Here is a 27900-nt window from a genome sequence, read left to right as displayed (position 1 = left end):
AAGCTGTGAAATCTTCCTGTCTGGACTACTGGTCTGAGTATAATTTACAAGTAACACTTGGAACCAGTCTGACATTGAATCCGGGAGCCTCGGACGGCACAATTGTTGTGCAACATGATGGAATGGCAGCAGAGCTGTGACAAAATTCCTTCTATCAAGCCATTGTTCAGGACACAGAAATTTGTGAGAATCTCTTTTAGGCTACCTTCCAGTCAAAGCACAGGAAGGAAGCCTCAAGTGGGTCTGTTTATGAATCAAAGAGCACATAAGGAAATATTAATCACCCTGCTTACCATGGAAATGCATTCAAATTCCTTCCCCAAAGAGTGGATGAACCATTCTTCAAAGATGACAATTGTATCTTCAATCATGCCCCCAGAGATCAGAGTGACCACTTCTGTGGCTGTTCCTGAAATAATTGTTGTCAAGGACCTCATGTTCTGCATTTTAAAACAACTTACTCTTATGCACAGTGTGTAGGTGAAGTTTGATGAAAGCCAGCAGGGATTGTTGATCAAAGAGAAACCTTGTAAGAGAGTGGTATCATATCAAGGAACAGGTATATTTGGCCAGAAGATAAGAAAACAATCTTACATTTTGAAAGTTGGAGACTTCGTACCAACTTACAAATCTTAAGACTCATGCCTTTGTGTAACATATTTGTGTTACATATTTGTGTCTGGAAAATAGAGTCCTCCTATGTTCACAGAGTTTGAAAGATTCTAAGGTTTTCAGTGCATTATTATGCAAGTTTTGCCCATTCCTTTTTGAAAAGTGTCTGCTGCCTCTCAAAACTGGATTTTCCAAGACACTGGATTTTCCAAGACGCTGAAGTCCTACATTAAAGATGCAAGATAATTAAAAATACTTAATTAAAATATAATAACATGATAATTAAATACATGATAATATAAGCACCCAAACAATAAAAGCATCAATCAGAATAGTTTAAACATTTCTAAGTAGCATAAATGTTTAAAATTAGCATATTAATTAGATGCAATGCCAGAGAGACTCATAACATTTTTGGTGATGAAAAGACAAAGGCTGGAATCAGTTATACCTTATTGAGGGGAGGGCTTTCTATAGTTGGTGAGGAGGGCTACCACTGAATAGCCTCCTGGGAAACCTGCATTCGATCAAGGAAGCAGTCCTCCAAAGATTATCTTAACATCACGAGTAGGGATATATAGGATAACATGTTGCTTCAGATACTCTAACTGTAAGCCACAAGGTGCCTCATTTGCCAACTTTTTGAACTAGCCCAGAAGATCCTAGGAACCAGTTAAGGTTATAAAAAGAAGAAAGAAAATGTAGCAGCAATAAGCTTAAAATGCCATGTTCCAGGTAGTAGTCTTAATATAGTAAATTGTTCATCTGCACTTTTTGGATCATCTTCAAAGACATCCCACATATGGAGCATTGCAGTAATGAGTTATGAGCTTTGATTACTTTATTGAATTAGTCATTCTTTAAAACTGTGTTTTAAATTAAGAGTCTTAACTGAATTGTGGCCTTGGTCTGGGATTTCTCGGAAAAGTAATAAGGGCATGGATTTTATAAATCCATATTTAATACAATATAAATTCATCATATTTGGTGGTTAGTGAATCAATTAAACCTTTTATGATAGTGAGATGGTTCCCCAAATTTCCCTTAAATCAGGGAAGAAATCAGAAACAAACCTTTGGATTGAGAATAAGCCTATTCCTATGATGCCATTTTTGTTCACTGCAGTGTGAAAAGCACTGATAAACATGTTTGTGGTGTGCGAACTTAATCAAGGATGCTAATTTGCTATAAATGCTTTTAAACCCTCTCTGTTGGTAATAACATGAATTGGCAACAAGGCAATACAAAGATTCGGAAGTCAGTCTTTCTTGCTTTCTTTTTCTTCATCTTCTTGTTCCCTATTTACTGGTCTCTTTAAAAGAGGAAATTGTGAACATCAAACTTATTCTCAACTGTCCTAGTAAAAGTTTTAATTAGATAATAATTCCCTCCCCGTGGCATTTTTTAATGCCAAGAGTGAATGAAGTTAACTTGCAATTGAGTATTTATGCCATGTTGATTCATGCCATCTTGACACTAATGAAAGCAACATGCCTTTTTAGTTATATTTCATAGAAATCTACTGTTACTTCAGTGCTGTTACCATTATCACTGGGGCTGCTAAAACCTGAAGAAAATTAAAAAGTTGAAATGTGAAGTTTGCCATTTTTAGTTCTTAACTAAAACCTGGATTGAGCCTTATCCTGGTTTATTTTCTGATTTGGATCATGACGTCTAGGTGAAACTTTTTTTCTCACTCTGTACACTTGGTCTGTTTCCTGCTTCATAGCCCACCACCTAATTGATGAAAAGTACCATTATCAACAGAGAAAAAAGTATCTCAGACCCTTTATACTTCTCCAATATATTGTAATACTGGAAGTCTAATATCCCTGATACTAAAGCCCATTGGAATGTGATTGTTTCTCAGGGCTCTGGGCCAAAATCCAAGCAAAGAAAGTTTGCCATGAGCACCATCCCTCAAATTCATTTCTTCTTTGGTTAACATGCTATTACAAAAAGGATTATCATGCACTTTAGCAATTATCATGCACCTTAGCAAGAGTCAATGGGTAGAATCTCATGTTTGTGGTAGGAGTTTCCTTCCCCTTCCCCAGGCTGGCTTCTCATTTTGGGCAGCTAAATGGCAGATAGGTATACATCTCTCTCCATGTTCAAAATATTAGTATTTATTTTATTTGGTCAGTGCAGGTGGGTGAGAATTTTCTATGGATTATTATTTGAGAAACACTTTGCCATGGAAAAAAAATTGAGATGTTAAGGATGTGAACATGTTTGATTTTAAATGTAATGCCAGTTAAGATCTAAAGTTTCCTAAGAGGACTTTCATCTGTCACGCACTTCATCTGTCATGCACTAAAAAATTAGTTTATGGAAAGCGAAACGATGTGCATGAGTGTGTGTGAAACTAAACTCATTTACATTTTAAACAAACTAGCCTGAATGAATATCCACTTTTGTCCACAAATAATATGAGAGAATCATTCAGAGTCATTCATGGAAATGCCTTTCGTCAGATGTAGAATTTTTTCTCTTTCTTGAAAAAAAAAGATTCTGTCTAGAATCTCCATCCTTCTGTCTCATTTTCCACTCAGTTGTGCAAGGAACTGCGCCTGCTCTCTTCTCATTTGGTCTTACAACATCAACACAAAGCAACACATTTCACAAAGGTGAAAAAAACTGCCTTGCTCTCCAGGACCATGGCTGAAAGCTGATATTCCAAACCATTTCTACTGGAAACTATATTTTTGGTTGGCATGTTCAGATCAATTCAATGTTTCTTTGCTTATTTCCAGTACGAATATCCTTCCTAAAGACAATATCAATAGCATTTAGGCATATATACTGCCTCATAGCATTTAACAGCACTCTCTGGACGGTTTACAATGTAAGCATTATTGACATATTGTCCCCAACAATCTGTATCCTCATTTTACTGATCTTGGAAGGATGGAAGGCTGAGTCAACGTTGAGCCCTAATAGGGTTGAATTGTCAGGACTGAATATGGCTGAAGGATCTGATCTATACTACTTGGAGGACACTGAATATGCTAAAAGCTGGAGTGCCTAAATATAAAATCAATATACTCAAGTGGAGACTCTTAGCAGATAACAACACACTATGTGAATGTGGAGAAACACAGACCCTAGTCCATCTGCTGGTATGTCGGCTACAACAGAAACATGTACAATAATGAGTTATTTTTGGCCAATGTCAAAGCAAAGAAGGTAGCTTCATTCTAGAACTTCCAAGTTAGATCTAGAAGCAGAAGAAGAAGGAGTGAACTCAAGGCTGTGGGCAGAGTTGCCAACAAAACTGCACTTTAAACACCAGAGTTCTTTGATGCAATGATTGCATATACATGCAAACACACACCCACACCACACACAGACACACACACACACACACACACACACACACACACACACACACACTATAAATGTGAGATACCCTTTTTAATATCAATTTCTTGCTTTCTTTAACTTTAGCTCCAAATGTTGTTGAAGCTGCTGGTTTCAGAATACATCTAAGTAGATGCTGTGGTATCTGGTTCACAAATCATCAGTCCCATGATTCCCACCCCCTCAATTTTCATGTGTTTTTCTCTTTGGTCCACAAATTGTGATTCTCACGGCAATGTTATTTTCCTATGAAAGGTTTGAGGTTTTGCTTCCTGAGATGAGCTTTCATCTTTTTCATCTTTTATTTTGAGAGGCAAGTCAAGAGGATTGAAAACCACAAAACTGCAGAGTTCCTGCTCAAATTCCAAAGGCCAATGCTAACTGATGGTTGAAGTCTCCCACATGAGAGGCTGTGAACACCACATCTTTAGAGGCTACAAAGAAAAGCCTAGGAAGTCACTAACATGCCCTTTTGAATATGCATTCATTCTTCAGATCTTAACCAGTATTTTACAAAACAAGAATGTGGGTTTTTTTTTTCTTTACTGGTAGATTATAAGCTAATTCTGAATTTATCAGTGAGATGCACACAAAGCAAAGGATATGGCTTCAGATAAAGCATTTATTCTTGAAGTTCTGATAACCTCCAAGCTAAATTACTCCTACTATGTGTGGTATTGATTTGCATTATGATTCTGCAACTACAGTGGGTCTGCTGTATGATTTGCTAACTGAGAGAATGGAATAGGCACATCAGGCTTCCTTAAACATCGCTTGCCTTCATTATGTAACAAGACAAATCCTGAGATCAAAAATCTTTCTACCCGTCAAGGAAAGTCTTATGTCTGTACAAGGAAGTTTTGTTTGGTTCTGTTCTGTTTGTTTTGCTTTGTTCTGTTCTGTTTGTTTTTGGAATGAAGATCCCTAGGCTCAGGTTACCAATCCATAGTCTGTTGGAAGATAACAGATAATCAGAGTTGGAAGGAACCTTATAAGGAGAGTAATATACTCCATGTCTAGTTGAAGATTGAGCAATGCTTCAGTGGTTAAATTAATAAGTAGCCCTGCTAGATAATTAATTAAACTATTTTACATTGTATGGCCATATCTACCTCATTACTGTTTCAATTATTTTCTAAGCCTATACCTTTAAAAATGCAAGTTTTTAGGGCTTAGTTGGCCTCCTTGTTGTGTGATATAATACATTGCGGCGGCTACTGCTGCTGCTGAATATCAGCATACACATTTTACACAAGACAACATTTCTTCTCCATTACACAGCAGTACATATTAGGAATCTACTGCTGTGGAGGAAATAGGTCATTCAGATGAACTCCATGTAGGAAGCAACTTTCCTTAGCTACAGGCCTACATTACTCAGAAAAGCTCCTTGGGGGATAATGAAATAAGTTTGCCTGAAATACCTGCTGTTTGTCTGCCCTGCTTAAAAACCTCCTTGAAGAAAACTGGCAGCCATCTCTGAGAAAAATAAAACAACATCTGCAGAGATTCTTTGGATCTGCAGACAGACATTTGCAAATAAGTATTCGTGTGTCTTGAGGCATTCTAAACAGTCAGGGAAGATGCCTGAAACCAACACCATTTTAACTTTTCCTAAATCCATCTTTCCCAAGCTGGATATTTCCCAGATTTGTGGACTACTTCAATTCCCTTAATTTTCAGCAATGGTCTCCTGACTGGGGAATTCTGGGAGTTGAAGTTCACTTGTCTGCAGGGTGCCCAGGTTAAGTAAGGCTGAACTAGATTTTCTTCACTAAAAAAAAAAAAATCAGGTCACCTGATCTAATTAAATGCCAATCACTCGGTTGTGCATGTTAGAAGGAATGAATGAATATGCCTTACTTCCTTATAATTCAACTTGCCAGTCCCACCAGTTGTCCTTCTATAGGGGCACAACTTTCCTGAAAGAATTCCAGACCTTTACACATCATTTTGCTATGTTATCCTGCACTGTGTAGTAGCAGGTGGTAGATGTGGCCAGGAAGGTGTTTACAAAAATGTATTTAGTGAGCCAGTTGTGCCCATGCCAAGGAGAGGCTTAAGACTTCTCAGAAGCTAAAACAACTATGAGCAACATCCTCAGTTTCACAAGATGAAATACACACACACACACACACACACACACACACACACACACACACTGTTGTAGTTCGCCAGCAGCCTGTGCAGACGGCAGCAGAATCGGACAGTGCGAAAGAACAGGGTCCAGTCCGGGAGTCTGAGGAGGACTTGGACGAGGGTCCTGCATCGGATACAGAGATACAACCAGGACCATCTGTGAGTGGGGTGCTGCCTTTGGAGCCTTCAGAATCTGGCAGCAGTGAGGCAGAGGACCCAGGGGAGCCTGTTCCCAGTACGCATTTGCGCAGAGCTGCCAGAAGGCAAGAGCAGCTAAGACAAAAGGGGCGACTCAGGAGTAAGGCTTGGAGGTGATTGCCCCTCCCATAAGATATAAAGGAGGAGCAAAGGGACAGGAACCTTTGCAGGAAGCAAAGTCGTTCGTTCGGATTAAACCTTGAAGCTCTGTGTGGACTTTGTACTTTGTTTGACCTTTTACAGTTAATTTGGCACTTTAGTTTTTGGCAGAAATTCAAAGGAGATAAAGGTGGGTGCTTATCTCGAGAGACTGTTTGGGACTCATTATGGGCTGGGAATGAACATAATTCCCAACATTGAAATAAAACAAGAGTTGTTTGGACTAAGCGTGTGCTTAATTACGGTCTCAGGAAGTCTGAACACACACACACACACACACACAGAGGGAGAGAGGTTCTGCAGTCCTATCTGCTCCCATATAGAATATCTCTGAATCACCTTTCACATTCATCTGCACTCCCTTTTTTTATTCTTTAAACATAACAATGGTATAATGCATTACCTTGACCTTTTCAGCATACCATTCAATGATTGGGCAGCCCTTCTTCTGTTTCTTATGTTAATCTCAGGATCCCACGGGAAATGTGCAAAATGGCAAAGATATTTCAAAAATGTAAGATAAAAATGCCACAATAGTTCATACCTTAAAATTAGGGAAGGGTTTTTAAAAAATGGCTCCAATTAAAATATAACAACCTTGGAAAAGACAAGTGTCTTGCACCACAATAATTCTGCAACATAATGGGGGTGAGGTACATTCCTTCATCTTTTAAGCATGGAACACTCTACTTTCATTGTCTGCTAAGGAGTGCTAGGGGTACCTGCATATTATAAAACCAAACCATTGATCAAAGTCTGTACAAAAGCCTCAAGTAAATGCACTGAATGATGCTACAGAAACATAACCAGATAAATTGTGCCTTTATTGCAAAAGAAACATTTAGAGGGTGTCAGTTTAAGAATAATGCATAATATGCCAGGTGTTAAAAATATGCTGCAGCATTCTCCAGGGAAAAGTTGTGTAAGAAAGTGAAAAATGTCAGCTACATGTGTTCCATGCACAATGAAAAAATAATGGATGGAGGGATGGAGGGAGGGAGGGAGGGAGGGAGGAAGGAAGGAAGGAAGGAAGGAAGGAAGGAAGGAAGGAAGGAAGGAAGGAAGGAAGGAAGGAAGGAAGGAAGGAAGGAAGGAAGGAAGGAAGGAAGGAAGGAAATTTATATTTTGTTCACCTCACTATCCAAAGCAAATTTGGGCAGCTTATTTCTTTTGATAGAAAAAGAAATGTCTATGAATATTAAATCGCTTCCTTTTTTGGCTCAGTGCAATTTCTTTGCAACATGCTTGTTACCTGCCAATTCTTTTAGCAATTCATGACATGCCAGGACTGTAGAGCTGCTTGTCCTAGTTACTGTGTTAGAGATCAGCCAGCGATTCAAAGACTTGCTGATCTGAACTGATTGAATCATCAGTTTAAAAACCAAATCTTTTTTAAAATGCAAAGAAAGAAAATAATCTCAGAAATATATTGTTCACTGCAATAGAATGTTGGTTGCAAACTGATGTAACTTTAAAATGCACGTAACAGTCCTGAGTAACTCAATATAAGGAGCTACTGAAGGATTCGTCTGTGGCTTTAGAAACTTCCAAGTGTGATCACCCAATCCTAGTAGTACCGTACAGCTGGAAGAGAATCATAAGGAAGGCTGAGTGCCAAAGAATGGATGCTTTCCAGTTGTGATGTTGGACAAGACCCTTGAGAGTCCCTTGGATGGCAAGTAGATCAAATCAATCAACACTAAAGGAAATCTACCTTGACTGTTCTTCAGATCCTGAAGCTGAAACTCAAATAATTTGGGCACCAAATGAGAAGAAAGAACTTATTGGAAAATACCCTGAAGGCAAAAGTAGAAGGAGATGGCAGAGGATGAGAAGGTTAGATGGTGTAATTGATGCAATGAACATGAATTTGGGCAAACTCCGGGAGACAGTGGAGGACAAGGGGCCTGGCATGCTATGGTCCATGGGTTCTCTAAGAATTGGACACAAATTAGCAACTGAACAATGAACAACTTTTAATATGATAGAAAACATGGCCGAAGAGCAACCATTTAACTACATTTAGTACTATTAATATTAAAGAAAATCAAAATTCAGTAAAAACACCATGTGAGATATGCACTGGCTAAAAAAAAAACTTTGAAACTCTTCCCTTCTAAGAAGATGTGGAAACCTTTTAAAAACTCTTAAAAAATAAGACCATGACATAATGTAATATCTGTACTTCTCATGGGGACAGTATAGGCCATTCTAAAGCTAGATTCCAAATTTTGGCATTGGCTACTCATAGATTATTTGAAGGCAAAATGTGTCCATCAGGAAAATGTACATCACTGGGTCCTTTTCCTGAGCTAGTTAGTGGATATTAGGAAGCTTAATGTCTTGCTTCTGACTTGAGTCCACCAACTCAATCAAGTCATGTCATGATATTTTCTGAAGTGTCAATTTGATCCTGAGCCAAATGTTGTGGTTAATATATACCCTTAATTGAAACCATCTGTCACTAGGTACACAGTGGGAAGAAATCATTTCATGTCTTTAAGAATTATCTTACCATATCCATAAAATGTTAGCCATATAAGGCATCCTTTACTTAAAAATCAACATTCTGTCAGGAATTAGCCTTTTTAAAAAGATAGAAAGGGCTAATCTATCTTCTGAATAGTCCAAATGCATTTTGGTCCCTTAGTTGGCTATGTGAGCTCCCCAAGGAATGTTTTAATCTCACTTGTGCATTGATAAACACATGTCAACTATTCTAATGCGAAGGGCTTTAAATGTCAGGGTGGTGATAATTTACCCTTCAGATATTGTGTTTTGTCAATTTCCTTGTGTCACATTCTTTGAAAAAAAACCTTAATTAGAGAGAACTATCTTCCCTGAGTACAGAGCCATCTGTGCAGACTTTGAAAAGACAATATGGCTGCCAAAACCAGACAACTGAAGAACTTCCACATTTATTTATTTGTTTGTTTGTTTGTTTGTTTGTTTGTTTGTTTGTTTGTTTGTTTGTTTGTAGGAGAACACACAGGGTTTTTAAAAAGTGAAGTTAGTGGTCATAATAATGCAGTTGGAGTTCTACATTTTTGCATGTTTGTATCACACATGCAAAACATAAAAAATATACCACTGAGTCCACCATTTTGACTTATTTAACCATCCCCAGCACACAATAAAAGGGGGCAGGAGTTTGATCACATAGGCACATAGGTTTGATCATGGTCATTTATGATCTCTTCTGCAGAGGTCCCTGCCTCAGAATTTCATCTTTATATTTTATGTCTTTTTGTTCTTTTGTTAGAAGACTAAAATCATATTTAACCACCATTTACCATTTAAACTATCATGCTGGTATGAAACAATTTTTTTCATCATACATCCGTTTTTTAGAAACTTAAACTTACATATATATGCAAATAATCAATCCTCAATAGATAAACATTGCTCTTTAATACAAGATTCATGTTCCACAACATGAAACATATGAGCATATTTAAACATATATAAAAATAATAGCCAAATTAACCTGCCTTTCTGCAGATTTCTGGAGATCACTCAACTTATCAAGTAAAGAAAAGATTGTGAGGTTTGTACCCATACCTCATTCAAAAGGCAATCACAATCTCTTGTGTTGGTTCTCAGGAAGTATCTAGTCCAGGGATCTTCAAACTTGACAGCTTTAACACTTGTGGACTTCAACTCCCAGAATTCCTCCTCCAGTCATGTTAGCTCAGGAATTCTGGGAGTTGAAGTCCACAAGTCTTAAACTTGCCGAGTTTGAAGACCTTTGATCTAGTCCAACTCACCTGGACTTACACCCTTTGCATGGTGCTAACTGTGCAGACTTTTTCATTGACCACAGTGTCCACCACTGCTTAAATTTCTTTTCAGCAATATTTGGAGGAAAAGAATTCCAAAACCAATAGAATGACTGTTCAACCACTGATAGCTTTCAGTAAAAGGAAGAAATACTTTCCAATTGTTTGCAATAAATACAAACTTTCTGACTATTTGCTTAATGTTCACTTTTTCCTTCTACATGTGATTGAAATAAACCATACTGATCAAATATAGATACCTTAGCCTAACAACGCTGAACAATGTTATTTTTTATTGATGCAAACTTGTAATGCAGACATTTCTGGGCCTTCCATAACCTTGCAGTCAAGATCTGTAATGTAGATCTCTAATGCAATTACAATGCACAAGAAATATTATTAGATCTGTAGATCTGTAATGTAGATCTGTAATATAATTGCAATGCACGGGAAGATCTGTAGATCTGTAATGTAATTGCAATGCACAAGCAATATTATTACTCTGACAGTTACATTCACCGAGTGAGAATTAAATTGAAAAAAGGGAAGGAATATGCTCTTTGGAGAACAATTATAAAAAGAGTGAATGAAGACTTAATTTTAACCAGCAAGGCAGACTTCTTGATAAATTTATTTTTATTCACCATGGTTAGCTAATCCATGATGTATTGAATTAACCCAATTGCCTGGCTTCTTTAAATGCTGAATAAGCTGGGCATAATATTCTGTCCTTGGTTTCAAGGTTTTTTAAGATTTTTTTCATGTAGGTGGTAGCCTGCATCAATTAAAGATTAGGTCAAGATATTGAAACCCCATAATTTCTTCTGTCAGAAAAACTTTATTTTTTGTTCTTGTTCTATGCACATGTTCTTCCACCAACATGAAGTCATGGCAATGATAAATTTCAACAGATCTCATTTATCTGGGTTTTAATTAACAGCAGGTAGGTAGGTAGTAAATCAGAAGCAGACTTATAAGAGCTGCAGTGGTACAGTGGTTATAATGCAGTACTGCAGGCTACTTCTGCTGACTGCCAGCTGCCTGCAATTTGGCAGTTCAAATCTCACCAGGCTCCAGGTTGACTCAGCCTTCCATTCCTTCCGAGGTGGATAAAAGGAGGACCCAGATTGTTGGGGCAATATGCTGACTCTGTAAATCGCTTAGAGGGCTGTAAAAGCACTGTGAAGCTTATACAAGTCTAAGTGCTATCGCTTATTGCTAACAGAATTTGCTATTTAAGACAGATATATGAAAGTTGAAGCAGTACGGCTTCTTCTAGAGTTAATGCCTCCTCCACAAACTTTGCCTGTCTTAGCTTATATGGCCTTGTCTCTTGTAATTGCCATTTTCACCCTCTAAAATTTTTAAAAACACATCATTGCTATAAAACAACTGCCTGTTTTTAAGCAACTCAAGAAAGGCTTGGTGTGCCATAAATCACTGCTTGAAGCTTGATCAAAGACAACCTCTCTCGCTTGAAAAGGCCACTTCATTGGTAGATATATTATACAGCACTTTTTGTAAAGAAAGTAGATGCCTTTATTTTAAGTCACCTAAGATTTGTAGCCTGGTGAGCACCTACATTTTAAACTCTAAATTTCTCAGTGTGGATGTTACAGAAATCTGGCTCTGCTAAGATCAGGATATTGGCTGGAGGTCCAGAGACCTCAACAATAGCAGCATGAAGGGCTTTCATATTCTGCAAGACTTCTGAAAAAGTAATTCAGCACAGATTCAGTCTAACCTCATCAATCTCCTCCTAGACAAAGAAACATGTTAGGGATTATACCTGTGCTGCAAGGAAGTAGCTTGTGACCAATAATGTAAAGTGATGTCAGAGTTGTTTGCAAGGAATCAGGAACAAAATTGCAGGATTTGATAAAGCCACAAATTCTATGATAAGATCCAGAAGGTAAGAAACAGTGGATGAAGCACATCAGGGCTTAGTTCTTGGAAGACGACAACCAGGCACACTAATTCCACAGTAATGTTGCTACCTTTGAGCAACTGAGCTCTTAAATAGAGCAGATGGTAATATAGACCTTTCCAGGTGGGAAGCTATGAGATCTTAAAGAGTCTTCACATTTAGTTCAAGCATTGATTTATGACATGGCTGACTGAGTCTGCAGCATCTTATCTTCTGTTTCTAAAAGGGGAAGAAATATTACAGGGTTCTGACCGTAGTGATCATTGATTTTATGGGGTCATCATGCTTATACATAGGACAGATATTTTTTTCTGTGTATTCTGTGTTGAACTTACACTTATCCAACATCATCACAACATATGGACAGACTCAATCATAGTTTCACCTACGAAACTGGGAGCTTCCTAGACGAAGCTAAATCCAAAAACCCTGGGAAATTCCTGGAAGCTTGGCATTCAGACAAAAACCAGCCATCAGTAGACACATACAGATAAAACACATTTACACACCATTCAAAAGAGACAATTTAAAAAGCTAAAAAGGAAACAAAAAGATCAGAATCCTCTTCAGCAGCCAACTCTCAGATAAGCACGGATTAGCAATGAACAACCAAGAAGAAAACAATAGTCTTATGTGGGAACTAGTTTTCAAGAAGAGAATTGTGGTCCAAGGAGAAAATCTCACACCCCTAACCCTAGCCCCTACCAGGGCAAGTATATAAAAATAAGGAGAAAAACCCACACTAGCACTGATGGTGTTATTTAGTTAGGTGATGGAGCAATTGCAAGCAAACAATCAAGCTCAGAGAGCAGCAAGAATTCCACAGTTATTCCTGGGCTACATATTTATTTATTTATTTATTTATTTATTTGATTTGCCAATTGTTTACAAGATAATAAGTATAAGTGTATACATAGTTGTGAATACATGAAATGGGTACATATAAGAAAAATAAAAGAAGAATAAGAGAAACAATAGGACAGGGACGGTAGGCACGTTGGTGCGCTTTATGCACGCCCCTACAGACCTCTTAGGAAAGGGTGAGGTCAATAGTAGACAGTCTAAGGTTAAAGTTTTTGGGGTTTGGGGAAGAAACTACAGAGTCGGGTAGAGTATTCCAGACATTGACCACTCTATTGCTGAAGTCGTATTTCCTGCAATCAAGTTTGGTGCGGTTAACTTTGAGTTTGTATCTATTGTGTGCTCTTGTGTTGTTATGGTTGAAGCTGAAGTATTCATTGACAGGTAGGACATTGCAATGTATGATTTTATATACCATGCTTAAATCAGACCGAAGACGGCATAATTCAAGGTTTTCTAGTTCTAGAATTTCAAGTCTGGTGGCATAAGGTATTCTACAACGAGTAGAGGAGTGGAGAACTCTTCTTGTGAAATATTTCTGGACTTTCTCAATTGTGCTAATATCAGATACGTAATGTGGGTTCCAGACTGATGAACTGTATTCGAGTATTGGTCTAGCAAATGTTTTGTATGCTCTGGTTAGTAGTGTGATATTACCAGAGAAAAAGCTACGTAGGATTAGGTTAACAACTCTTAATGCCTTTTTGGCTATGTAGTTGCAGTGGGCTCTAGCACTTAGATCATTAGAGGTGAGTATTCCAAGGTCCTTTACAGAGCTTGGGTCATCAACAAGATCTTGACTATTCAGCTTGTATTTTATTTTCTGATTTTTTTTGCCAATATGTAAGACAGAGCATTTATTTGTTGAGATTTGAAGTTGCCATTTGTTTGACCATTCTGATACATAGTCAAGATCTTTTTGTAGGGTAGCAGTATTGTCTGTGGTATTGAACAGCTTTACATCATCAGCGAAAAGAACGCATAATTGCTCTTAATATGATCACAGAGGTCATTTATGTAGAGTATGAAGAGAGTTGGTCCTAGAACACTGCCTTGGGGGACACCACTATTGACAGGTACAGAATTTGATAGGACGCTCCCGATTTTGACCATTTGTTGTCTGTTTGCCAGGAATGCTTCTATCCAGTTATTCAGTTGTCCAGAGATACCATGGGATTTTATTTTTAGGAGTAGTTTGTCGTGTACCACTGAATCAAAGGCTTTACAGAAGTCTATGTAGATTGCGTCTATTGCTTTGCCCTGGTCGAGTTGTGTCGTCCATATGTTTTTGCAGTGTAAGAGTTGCAGATTACAGGATAGTTTTTTTCTGAAACCAAATTGTTTATTGGAGAGTAGGTTGTTTGTCTCTAAGTGGAGGATGATGGATTGGTTAATTAATTGATTCCACGACTTTACAGGTGACGCAGCATAAGGAGATTGGCCTGTAATTTTCAACTAGGCTTGGGTCTCCCTTTTTGAAGATGGGGATGACTGTGGCTTGTGACCATAGGTTAGGCAAGGAGCTGGTCCTGAAAGATTTTTATGTCTCCTATATATATGTCTCCTATAGGTATGGTATAGTGAGGTGTCATACAGCATATGACTGGCACTTTCCAGCTTCATATCAAACCCATTTTCTCTACTTAGAAGCTGTGAATCTCCCAGAAATTGCTGAGACTGGGTCACAGAAATCAATGCCCTATTTTTGTTGTTTTCTTTTATTTATTTTTTTGCTGTGACATGACTTCTGACTATACAATTTTTTTTAACAGAGAAACAAATGTATAATTACTCGTCAGGAATACAGGAAAAAAAATAATTGCTTATCTTTTTCTTTTAACAATAAGTATTTTCATTTTAAGGTAATCAAATTGATATTAAAAGTTGAAGATATGAAAGAGTTTGTCTTATATACTTCCTTTACAGTCTATGGTGTAACAATCTGATGATGGTTTGTGAGAATTTGGTTGGGCCACCATGCAGTTTGGGAGTTCATGGGATGACTTTTGGCCAGTTATTTTAAAAGATAATATATTAGTCTTTGATAGAAGAAATAACCTCACCTGACTACTGCCCCCAGTTTAAATCCTAGCTCAGTTTAACTGCTTTATACATCTGAGAAAGTGAGCTGCATATCACAAAAGGTTATGCCTTTAATTTTATTTATTTTATTTATTCATCAAATTTCTATACTATCCATCACTCTTTATTATTTGGTTTTTGGAGGAAAATGCTACTAGAGTCTTGATTTGAAAAGCAGTTAGCAATTTACAGTCTAAGCTACTTCCCAAAATTGTTGTAAGATGAAATTATAGAGTTCCGTTGGGGAAAAATATATCTTACACTATATTGTTTGGAAGTAAAGCAGGACTTGAACTGAATAGAATTAAAATAAGTCAACCCCTAAGTTTATTAAAAATAATTTTGCATTTCCACAAGCAATTCAAAAGTAATAATGAAGAAAAAAATTAAAATTAATGAAACCATCAAAATGGTAAAATCAAACAAACACACCAAAAATATTCAGTCAAATGTGAGAGATAATAGAACAGTGTTAATCTGATCCCTGAGGGATATTGATCTCGTAGCCTTGCAAAGATGTTTAAATAATATGTTATCATTTTTGCCAATCATTACCACTATCTGCCTTATTTTGAACACATGTTACTTTCCACTGTTGGTTTAAAATGTAAAATCAGGCACGCATGTATTCCTTACGGATTAAATTTCCCCTCATGGCTACTATGTTTTTTTGTTATAAATCTTCATAGACACATTTGTCATCGGTCATGACAAAACCTTGCTCTTAGATTGTACCAACTTTATTTCAAAGTGTGCTCATTATTATTCAGATAGTTAATTACGTGATAGATGTGGAAAGGTTGGGGAGCTGAGTAGAGACATTCTCCGGAACTGAATTCAGCAACCTTTTCAGAATGTGGGAGATACATTTCTTTGGTAAGGAAGGAAAGACGACCTGATGTGTATTTCGGACTCTGTGGAGATTCTCAGTCATCCAGGTCATAGTTATCTCAAAGGTGCTTTTTTTTCTTCTTCTTCTTCACAAGGCAACTGGATTGTTTTTTTACCCATTTTGTTTCTCATCCAAGAAGCTTAATCAGTTCTGATGGCGGGGGAGCAGGAGGATGGAAGGATATGTTCTGATAGAATGTTAGCATATTTCACACCCATTGTTCATATAATTATACCTTGTCTAAAAAAAGTATTTTCTCTTCTCTAGCCTGAATTCCAGATCAATATAGAATAGTGTCCAATTGAACCTAACATGAAGCGAGATTCATAACATGAGGACAATGAAAAATGCTAATAGGAAAGGGGTGAAGGCTCTGGTAGACTGGTGAAATAAAAGTAACCTGGTTCTAAAGTCATCATAGATTTTAGAAAGAGCCAGCATAGTCATACTCCACTCAGCATGCAGACGTAGAGGTGATCAACAGTATGAAGTATCTGAGGGGTGCAGATAAGTAACAATCTGGACTGGTCTCTACACATGTCATTTTACTTTGCTAGTCGTTGCCGACTATAGGAGGCAGTGTTTAATCTCCATTTTCAGGGCACTGAGCCAGCACTGTCTGAAGACATTTCCATGGTCATGTGGCCAGCATGACATCATGGACCACTGTTTCCTCAGCACCAAAGTTGTACCTATTTATCTACTTGCATTTGCATTCCTTCAAACTGCTTAGTTGGCAGAAACTGGGGCAAGGAGGAGAGCTCACCTCATTACAGAGCACTCAGGTCTCAAACCTGGATTGCCAGCTTTACAGCCAACAAGCCCTAACGGAGCCACCACAACTGCCCCAATCATCTCAAGACAGCCTTACATTCTCAACTGACAAGTAATAAAATGTGCAATCTGTGAATGCTTATAATTGTTGTTTTTCCCCCTTCCCAAGCATGAAAGACTCACTTCACCATCCTTCCATAGTTTCGTGGTATTTGCAACCACACAAACCACACAAAAAAGAAAATTGAAACAATTATACCCACACTTTGAAAGGCCTTGCTTGTAATTTTCCACTCAATGTAATAAATCTCTTCTGCGCCTTCATTGTTAACCTCCTACTTCTTTAATTAATTGCTTCCCTTCCCCCCCTTCATTGCTAATACTGGAGATATTGAGAAGATGGGGAGGGGGAAACCACAAACCCAACAACATCTACCAATTAAATCATCTTATCAAATTTGTGTAGGCTATTAATTAAAGGTCAGTTCTTTTTTTTTTAAATGGAAGAAGAGAGATTATTTTCTCTGGAGGCCTGGAAGAAGCTCAACGAACAACTTCTTAAAACTTTGGAAAGCTTAACAGAATGGATTAGATTAGAGAATGTAAAAATGACAACTAAATGGTTGTATTTTACTCCAACAAAGACTGTCATCAATTCAGAAGAACTAAGGCTAATTCATATAAGCATATAAGCATTGTTACACTCAACTTTTCCAGTTAAAGAACCTTCATTCCAAAAGATAGAAAAGAAATTCAACAACAAAAATATTTTTCCTATATCTCCAACAACTCTTTCAGCCCTTTTCCCATTAAGTTTACTGGCTTATTACATTTTCACTTTCCCATGTAGGTTTGAACAGTGGTTGACTCCATAAAAGGCTAATTTGAAAAAATTAATTGGGAGGATAAGGCATAAAAAGAGGGAGGTGGATATTAAAATTTATAACAAATTCTTTAGAGTAGTTCAAAAGTATTTGCTACATTTCATTTTAAAACGGCAATGGAAATGTTCACGTTTGAATCAGGCTGTGCACAGGTATAGCAGAAAGCTCTTTTTATGACCATAGTAATTTTTTCCCCCTGATACTTGGATGGGTTTTGCTATTGGCAATTTAGTGAACTTGAATTTCCCTAAGCTTGGTATTTTAGCTTAGTCTTTCAATAATGAAACAATTACTTGTGAATTCCCAGGACTCCTGACATACGTTTTAAAATCCACTGTCTTATGGGTTTTATGCCATTTTTAAATCAAGACTGTTTTGCCAGCTATGGACTGTAGAATTAATGCTAGTGAGTGAGAGCTAAAATTGAATTGAAATCTGTCTTGAAAAAAAATCTTTTTCCCAAAACAAAAGATTATGGCTTTCTGCCTTATTCCCAAGATGTTTCTGAGTATATTTTGCCGTTATATTTTATTGTAGTTCTGGCTCGCTCCATCACTTTGCCTTCACTTTTTGACCTTAAAAAATCATATCTTCCCCTGGAAATTAATTGAAGCATGGGAAGGCAGGGTGGTTGCAGATTACTGAAAAGATTATTGAAGAATGAAAGATTCACAAAAATAATTTGGTCACTTAGTAACTAAGCATATGAAATCCACGTTTTACTCATGAGAACTTTGCTAATTTTTTTACCTGTAAAGTGAAGAACAGTGAAACTGCATGTATCGCTTTCCACGGTATACTATATTACAAGATGAAAATGTATGAATGCTGTTGGAACAGACTGAAATTCAATTTAGTGTTATCATAGAAACTGTACAGAGGTATCCAGAAGCTTCACAACCAGATATTAAGGAAAATAGCATAGGTAGTCCAATACCAATGAACATGGAGTTTTCATACAACAATACAGGGATTTAATTGTTAATAACATTTGCTAAATCTCTTTTAAAATCACTAACCCACCAAGCAGCCATCACAACATTTTGGGATGAAAAGAAACGTATGTTTCTTAATTTTTGTTCCTTTATCTGTTCCACCCACCTCCCAAACTGTGATAATAAATATTTCATTAGAATATTGGTGCTTCTAACAGCATGTTAATATAAAAAGGCAGAAGGAAAATGTAAATTTGATTTTTCATCAGCACTAACTCTTAATAGAGCTCTCAGATTATTTAAGTGTGGGAAATTAGGTGAACAAATGAGAACCACACCTGGTGCTTATTGCAGAAAGAAAAGCTCAATTGTTGATAAATTCAAATGCCAGCTTAAAAAAAACACACACAAATCAGATGTTTTAGAAAATACTCAAGACCTGCTCAATCTATTTTGTTAGAAGATGTTCATGACATTATTTGTGGTTACATCTTAGTGCAGGGAGGGGCAAGAGGAGAAAAATGAGAACTGGAGTTGGTAAACATCGTGGTTGTTTACTTAGCCTCCCATCCATAAATAGATTAAGATATAACAAATCTCAGAGCAATTTAACATTAAATGTGTTCAGTTTATTAGTCATCTTTACTAAATGCTGTAGACATAAAAATATTTAGAGAAACTTGCTTCTGAAAACATGGTTCATCTTGTCAACTATTCTCAGTACAAACAGAGGCTCACACAAGTTTATAAAATGATCAAAATTAGAATTTTGTATGAAATTCTCCCACTACCCTGCCAAAACACAGACACACAAAAACCCCACCAAAATATTTGATCTTTAACTTCCAACGGTAATACTGCATCTCCCTGGCATCTCTCTCTGTGTGTCTTTTGGAACTTGGAAAAAATACAGTTATGTTCCCCTGTCTGCCTAAAAATTGTCTTGCATTAAAACCACCAATTCATCAACCCACCAATAAAAGGACTTTCGTTTTGAAAAGATGCTTTGCAGACCAAAGGAGTACCAATGTATCACCTGTACACATTTTTTTAAAAGCAAAGGCACCTGCAGGATCTGATGCTTTCATTATGGCATCACACAACGTACATTCTGATGCCTTTTGTGCACATTTGCAACATCAGAACACACATACAAAAGGGAGGAGATTATGTTTGCCACAGCACTGTCCTCTTTCCAACATTCTCCTATATTTCTGCTTAGAAGTAACCTCAGCTTTTCCTAGGATTACCCATTCCAAAGTCAAAGACTCAATTAAATTGGTTTGAATCTCTGGTTTTCTTTTTCAAAAAAAGAATAGATTTGTTTTTATCAGGCTAATTAACAAACAAATATAAGTGTATGAAATAATATAGCTTCAAATGTTATGTCGATGTCCTCTTTTAAAATTGAAGAGAAGGGAGATGAAAGGGGATTCACAAATTACATTATCCAAAACCAGATGAAAATCTGCTTTTATCTGCTCCTTCATAAAAGAAGAATGAAATCTCACAATAGAGTATTTACTGTACATGGCCAATATAGTTTATGGTTTTCAGGAAAAGCAAAAACTAATGTAACCTAGAAGTATGGTCCTAGGTAAATCCTTTCTGAGCCCAATCTCACTACCCATCTTACCATACCATTCTTTCTTTTCATGTGAATTAAGATTCATGGTGTTCAAACAACAACACAAAGCCATACATTGACCAAGTTTGCATCGTACATCAGTAGGATCTACAGTCTACTAAATAGAATGTTCAGACTTACCTTTTGTTGTGACATGTTGTGTTTCATTGAAGGAAACTTCATCTATTCCAAATTAGCGACCTGGGTGGGAAGAAAGAGACTTAGATATAATTCTACTCTTCTGTTTCAAGAGATAACATTGAACAGTTAGAATGAGAGCCAACCCAAATCTAAGCCACAAGCATGAAGTAGAAGCAATCTGAGCTGGTTACTAAACTATTGCCCAATAATACCATTAGCAACAGCACTTACTTATATACTGCTTTACCGTGCTTTACCACCCTCTCTAAGTGGTTTACAGAGTCAGCCTGTTGGGTCCTCATTTTACCCACCTCGGAAGGATGGAAGGCTGAGTCAACCTTGAGCCTGGTGAGATTTGAACTGCCAAATTGCAGGCAGCCGGCAGTCAGCAGAAGTAGCCTGCAGTACTGCACTCTCAGTGGTGCAGTACCGCACCACTGTGGCTCATTAGAATAAAATCCTTCTCCAAAGTGAGATAATAGTCTTGTTTAGAGGGATGGTAGATCATGCAATATATATATAACTCCATAGAAAGGAAGTTCCCTCCAAATTTAGAATAGCTGAGGGATTACCACCATTCCCCTCTCAGCATCTGCTCCCTGGGGTGGTTATCCCAATCCAAAGAATGGAAAAGTTCTAACAACGTGCTATAAACAGGTCACTGCAGAAATGTGTTTACAGATGACTCTGTAAGTCTAAATAGTATGAATTTCTGATGCTTTCCCACAAATATACATATTTTGCTCTCCAATTTAGTCTAACATGTTTACAAGGCAGTTTCCCTAATATAATATGTTTTGGAGTGCAACTTTCTAATCAATACAAGAACCTTACAAATGCAATGTTTATTACAGAATTTCATCCTCTCCAATTTCTCCTGAAACCCTCCCATTGATGAGGGTAGTGTCAAATTCCCAGGTAGAACAATAATTCATATTTGAGACAAATTGAACATTTCATTTGAGTACAGGTGGAAATTCAACATCCTGGTTTACAAAGAATTTAATTCACACGTCGCTATTTCACACTTCATTAGTGTTTAGTTTTCTCTAACAGTTATGACAAATCACTTTTTGTTGTTAGCAAAAAAGAAGAGTGCAATATTATTTTTGGTACACCTTGGAGGAAAAAATAGCAAAAAAAAAAAGCAAAAAAAAAAGATCAGGTTTTTGAGAAAGATTTTATTTGGCTTGTTCATTCTACAAAGTCAACACTGAGATGCATTAAAGGTAGAATAAAATTGTTTTTGGAGGGAGGGAGGGAGGGAGGGAGGGAGGGAGGGAGGAAGGAAGGAAGGAAGGAAGGAAGGAAGGAAGGAAGGAAGGAAGGAAGGAAGGAAGGAAGGAAGGAAGGAAGGAAAAATTGGAGATTGGACTCACTGAAAAATCTAGTGAAAGTACAAGATTCTTAGTCACTGCATTGGGAAAATCATTATGATTCTTTAAAAAAATATTTCTGAACAGAAGAAAATATGGCATCTATCTGCAAAGATTCTTCCAGGAAGATAACCTAGCTCTTTGCATACTCATATTTCTGTGAAGCTCACATCCACCATCACCATCTCATCTCCCTGCCTTTCCATTATTGCTTCCTCTGAATTTCAACAATGAACTTTTAAATCTGCTCAGTGAAAACTTCTCTTTCATGACTTTGAAGATGGAAGAACTCCTAAGAAACAAAGAACCTCTATATTTTCCCAAGGTCATGGATTCCATCAGTAAGGAAATTAAGCAGGACATTTTTGCTGTTATGAATTCAGATGCTAAAATCCATACATGGGTTACAATAGCCAATTTGTGATGCTTTAAGACTTGTTATGTGCTCAACTGGTGGGCTTTCCAGATAGTGTGGGGGAAACTTTTGATACATGCATGTGTGGGGGCATGTCTCTGTTTGCCTTTTCAAGCACATTCCCTTTATTCTGCTGAGCTGTCACCGTCTAGTGCAGCTGAACAACTTAATAAGCTGCAAACATTTGACAAGACAGTGTAATTGCCAGCTTTTATGTAGTTTCTTAATATAGATGCAATCTTCAGAAAGGATAAGTTTGGATGCAAATCCCCGCAAACATAATTCAGTATCTCTAGAGTCATGGAATTTGCCTGGAAAGTAATGATGTTGAGGGTTCAGGTTTGAGAAAACCCAGATACTGAGATGGAAGAGTCCTGGTTGAGACTCTAGAAAAAGTACAGAGAAGAGCAACCAGGACAAGGAATAATGGATGGAAACTGAACAAGGAGAGATTTAACCTGGAAATAAGGAGAAACTTTCTGACAGTGAGAATAACCAACCAATAGAACAGCTTGCCCTTTGAAGTTGTGGGAGCGCCATCACTTGAGACTTTCAAGAAGAGATTGGACTGCCATCTGTCAGAAATGGTGTAGGGTCTCCCGCTTGGGTGGGGGGTTGGACTAGATGACCTACAACGTCCCTTCCAACTCTGATTATCTGTTGTATATGGAGAGTGGTTGCAGGAATTGAATTATCTGGTACTGCTGCAATGGGTAGAGTCAGTCTGTGATGCTGTGTTCTAACCACTGTGCCACAAGAGCTCATCTACCGCTATCCTATCTGACCTATATACCTCAACTACATCTATCCTATCAATGGAATTATAGGATAGCTTTTCTTTAGAATTGTGGTTCAGTACAATGCTGACATAAGATTTTGTTATTTGGTGTCTCATTGAAGCCAATTTAGCTGTCTTTTGATTTCTCTGTTAGAAATTTGTTAGTATTTATGTGTTTGCTTTATAATTTTGGGCTGAACCTCAGATGCTTTTCACTGGTCATATCTGTATTGAATTCCCAAAATGGTGCTATATGCTTTAATATAGACAAAACTGCTCATTTTAAAATAAAAAAAGATTTTAAAAACATAAACATAACACATCTGTCTTATCTTATGAGTGTGTCATAATTCTGCCTATTTCATGTTATCGCTATATCCTCTCCAATTTTCACTTTCCTGCAAAAATTATTACATGTCCCTTGTCCACCAGAAGAATGCTTACCCATTGCCAAGATCACAATTGCTAAAATAGCTAAAGATAATTTAACAGAAGATTTTTGGAGGAAGGAAGCTCACAATTTTTTAAAAAAGAGTAGAAAGTGGTTGGTAGAAAGTAGCACAGCTGTAACAACCTGGAAACACCTGGTGTTTTAAAGAGAAGCCAATTTATGAACCATACATGATCTTTCTCATACTGTAGATTCACAAAAGTTCTAGAAAAAATAGGAATCTTGGCAGGAATACTGATTGGCAGGTATCACTGGAATTTGGAGTGTGCTGGAGAAGGAAGTGGAATATTTGAGCCAGGTGTATATCAAGTCATTTAAGAAGAAGATAGAAACCTGGGAAGAGATTAATTGGGACAACCAGGAGGATAACTTAACTAGTGTTGGACCCACAGGAAGAAGCAGAGTTTAGTTGAGAGATATATACAAGTAAAGGAAAAAATAGTCTGAGATAAATGATGAAGTTCATTCATCCATCTACAATGTCCAAGAAAAGGAGTAATACATCTGTTAAAATATGAGCCAATACTCTAAGAAAAGTCCATGTAAAAAGACTGGAAGTGAAAGGTTAGAAAGAAAGAGGGGAAAAAACCTCTATCTCTTAAAAGAGCAATGGAAGATTTAAAAAGCAGAGAGCTGGACATATACAGTAAGTATGTGAGCTGGACAGAGTCCCAAAAGCTAAGATAAAGTATTGAAAATGTCCATTAGTAAGTTAACAGGCTTATAAGAAACTCTGAAAGTAGGTTAAGTAAGAGTAGGATTATTACTTTATCTTAATAGTTAACTGCTTACCTGTGTATCTGTAATAAAAGAACTAAAAACTCTTCAAAGGTGGAATCTACTCATGCGTCTTGCCTGGGTTTAAACCATCATGAATGAACCTTTGACAACCCTGAATGTTGTCTCTATTTAGGATGTCTTCTAGATCAGAGGTCTCCAACCTTGGCAACTTTAAGATGTGTGGACTTCAACTTCCAGAATTGGAGAGGTTGATATCTGCCTGTGGTACAGAAATTTTTTAAGTTGTCCAGGGGTAGAAATAAAATGATCAACTTTGTTAAAAATTGGTCATATGAAATAGAACCTGAAATCACTAATGGATAATGGCTTTAGAGAGCCTTTCGAACAGCAGCATTCAAAATATGGGTAGGGTACCCTCGCCAATTCTGAAAAGAACATGACATTCCATACATCATTCATGGTAAAACCGATTTCAAATTATGGAAAGAATTTGAGATTGCCAGTACATTTTCCCATATGTTCTATCTGTCAAAAAGTGACACATGTCAGAAACATGTTGAAACTCCACAGTTACTCTCTTTGCTGGAAGGAGTGAGACAAAACACAAGAACAGGAGGCATTGATTCGCGGCATGTGTGGTTGCACTGCTGACATTTTGCAACAGTATGGCTAACTTTAGTGATTGAAACTATGCCAGAAAGTTTCTACAGAAACTATGAGATTGTTCAATAACAAAGCAAGTACTTATTGTTCTATGTTCTATCAAATTTTATGACAAGTGGATCTCAATCATCCTTTATCAAATTTTAAAGGTTAATTTCCTTTCCAACAAAGTTGTGGTAGATTCCAAGACCATTTTTTTTTAGGATTCCTTCTTAAACTTTTAAGATTCCTTCAAAATTGATATACATCTAGCCCTATAACTTCAAGCAAACAAATCACACAATTGAATTCGCCCAACAATCATTTATATCATTTAAAAGAACTGGGGGAAAATTGAGATACTTTTCCTGATCTCCTCCCAATTCCTAGAAGTCCTCTACAAAAAAATAGAAATCCTTCCTTTCTTCCTTCCTTCCTTCCTTCCTTCCTCTCCCTCTCCCTCTCCCTCTCTCTCTCTCTCTCTCTCTCTCTCTCTCTCTCTCTCTCTCTCTCTTAAGGAGTTTAAAGAAAATCAAATATTTCCAGTCATACCAACAGAATGACTGGCTCAGATTGGACTCACCTAAGACAGAAAGACAACACAACAATGCAGGCAGATGTATTGATTTATATGTAAGTAAGGTTTCAGCTACATATTATAGAGACATAGACATAACAATATATAATACTTGACATTTTTGATCAGCCACTAAGCTAATTGGTTGGCTGTGATATAGTCACTGTGTGAACCAAAAATTAGAACAAAATAAGCATAGACATTGAAATGCAGCCAAAGAAGTCCTATCATGAAAATTAAAAGAAGCAAAATAATTTTAATACTTAAAAGAGAAGATTGAAATGGAATATTATCCACTATGTCATACCATACTGTACCGTACCATACCATATCATACCATACACCAGGGTCCCCAACCACCGGTCTGCGGACCGGTACCGTCCGTGGAACAAGTCCTACCGGGCGCTGGCTTGCTGGCGCCGCCATCTTGTTTTGATGAAAAAGTGCTTCCGTGTGAGCTTTTCCGGGTAGAAAGCTCACCGGAAGCACTTTTTCATCAAAACAAGCATGGAGCGCTCGCGTGAGCTTTTCCGGGTAGAAAGCCATTTCTACCCGGAAAAGCTCACGAAGCGCTGGCGGCGCCATCTTGTTTTGATTAAAGTGCTTCCGGTGAGCTCACCGGAAGCACTTTTTCATCAAAACAAGATGGCGGCGCCCAGCTGATGTCGGCACCGGGCCGCGCACAAAAAAGGTTGGGGATACCGGGCCGCGGCGTAAAAAGGTTAGGGATCACTGCCATACACCATATCATTATTCCATGAATGACACAAATATTTATGTTTTGATGTAAGGCAAAATTGTCTCTCGTGAGCTTAATTATAGAATAGGTTGTTTTGGTTAGCATTAAAAATGAATTCTCAATAATAACAGAAATTAAATGAAAGCAACATGAATGAGTAGAATGTTCTCCTTTATTTTATATTTAAGCAGGACAGACATGAATGAAATGAATTGCTATTGTGCAAAAGAAACACTGATGTAAACCCAGCAATGAGTAGAAATTTCATTTGTTCAATTACTTATTTACATGTGGAAATAAAGGGCATCTCTAAACCAGACACAACTACAAGCAGACTAGCATTAATCATAATCTAAGACTAACATTTTCCCTACAGGATTTAGATTTTTCAAAGGACAACTTTCAACAGAATGAATCTGATCCATTCAAAAGGATAATCTCAAAATGTGGAAGACATAAAGCAGCCAAGAAAATCAATTATTTACAAAAAGTTTCATCTTGAAATTTCAAATGTCACCAAAATTATATATTCCCAAGCAATTATTTGAAAGAGGTCTATTTAAATATTTAAAGTATATTTTAAAAAAAAAGAAGTAACAGTGTAGACTAGAGGGGAAAAATAAAAGCATTAGAGAGACAAAAATACGCAGCAATCAAAAGGAAAAAGTGATTTTGAAGTTTGCAATCCTTTGGGAGTGCACTTTTCTAAATGCAGCTGGACTTTATTTTCAGTCACTATTTTTAAGATCAAGATGCAAGTCAGATATGTTGTCACTTATTTCTTGTTTCAAATTATAGCTAAAGGGGAGGAGAATTCATTTCCATACTGCTTTATAAAAGAGCTTCTGTTCAATCCCTATTTTGATTAAATGTCATGTTTTCATATATATGAGATAAAAAACCACTTAGTGTTCAAGAGAGAAGCTTCAAACCTAAATAGCACAAGCCAAGTGCACAGTTGGAACACTTTAGTCAAATGCTGCTGCATAACTTTTTTCTTTATCACCCAGGAACTTAGTATGGCCTTGGGATGAAATACCAATTAATTGCCATCAAAAAACCTGTCATTAATCAGCTCCATTTTAATGTACATTTTGGCTGACATTTAAATTATAAATTATCCTGGGATAATCTTAACTCTTACAAATTACCTCTTTAGAAAAGTCAGAGTAAATAGAATAAGCACAATGGAACTCTTACTACCCTTCTGTTTAGAAGCTATACAGTACTTTTGGCTATGGAGTATCTTTTTAGATTATTTACATCTATGCATACAAAAGTCCTGGAACTAAAATTCCCATGAAAAAAAGTTGATCCCATTTTTATTTTCCTTCATTTCAGGTTGTGATGCTCATAAATTGTCCCAAACTAGGTTCAAAAAATAGCATCAGGAGCTCATGGTAGACATGGTAGACATTTTGTTTGCCTACCAAACAAAACCTAAGGAACCTGTGTGAGAAACAAGGGGAGAGAAAGAAAGGGAGATGCAGCAATTGCTTTCCAGACAAAAACCAGTTAGTGACTGACCAGGAATGGTGAAAAGACTAAGGAAGATACGAGGTCAAAACCCAAGTCAAGCTAAAAGGGGAAAAAACAATTGCATTAGGGAGCGGGATAATTTTTTTAAAAGGAGCTAATTCAGGCAACAATTTTGTGGGGGAAAGTGTGACACGGTCCCATTATTGGATGACTTCCAAAGGAAGTTCAACCCTCTCCCCAAATGTTGCTGTTGAAGGGCTGCCATGGTCATTGAGCCAATACATTTGGAGCACCATGCACATGTATGGAGGGAAATTGACCTCTTCCTA

At 37.2% G+C, this 27900-nt stretch overlaps 1 long non-coding RNA gene across 1 annotated transcript in view; it reads right to left on the bottom strand.

Moving 5' to 3' along the window:
- Positions 1-410: 410 nt before the first annotated feature.
- Positions 411-27900, bottom strand: part of LOC148129836 (uncharacterized) — a 152175-nt gene continuing 124685 nt past the window's right edge. Inside the window, exons 2-3 of the long non-coding RNA XR_015750584.1 lie at positions 20374-20433; positions 411-526 (exon numbers count right to left, since the gene is read on the bottom strand). This is a non-coding gene — a long non-coding RNA (uncharacterized LOC148129836). The remainder of the gene's footprint in view (positions 527-20373; positions 20434-27900) is intronic.

This window comes from Notechis scutatus, chromosome 9, assembly GCF_049901735.1.
Source record: "Notechis scutatus isolate UNSWTSFEM ecotype Mainland chromosome 9, rNotScu1.2, whole genome shotgun sequence".
Classification (NCBI taxonomy): Eukaryota; Metazoa; Chordata; class Lepidosauria; order Squamata; family Elapidae; genus Notechis; species Notechis scutatus.
This window is presented reverse-complemented; position numbering and strand designations above follow the sequence as displayed.